Here is a 283-nt window from a genome sequence, read left to right on the forward strand (position 1 = left end):
ATCTTCCACATCTACAGCTCCACTTCTCTCATTTTTTGCTCTTAAACCTCTGTTGTGATGCTCACAAAATCCTGTTGAAAAATAGGGTCACTGTTTGATTTACGGTCTAATTTCACACACAGGAAAACAATGAATAAATCAAGTGAATAATTTAAGATCCGTTTTCAGAAGCCTTTGTTGTATTGGTGGGCTTTTCATGTGCGATATTCCTTTCTTGTAAATCCATCTGCAAGTTAACATAAATTTCTTTCTTTTGTGCTTGAATTTGCCACTGATAATGGTT

This window comes from Carassius auratus, chromosome 29 (genome assembly GCF_003368295.1).
Source record: "Carassius auratus strain Wakin chromosome 29, ASM336829v1, whole genome shotgun sequence".
NCBI lineage: Eukaryota > Metazoa > Chordata > Actinopteri > Cypriniformes > Cyprinidae > Carassius > Carassius auratus.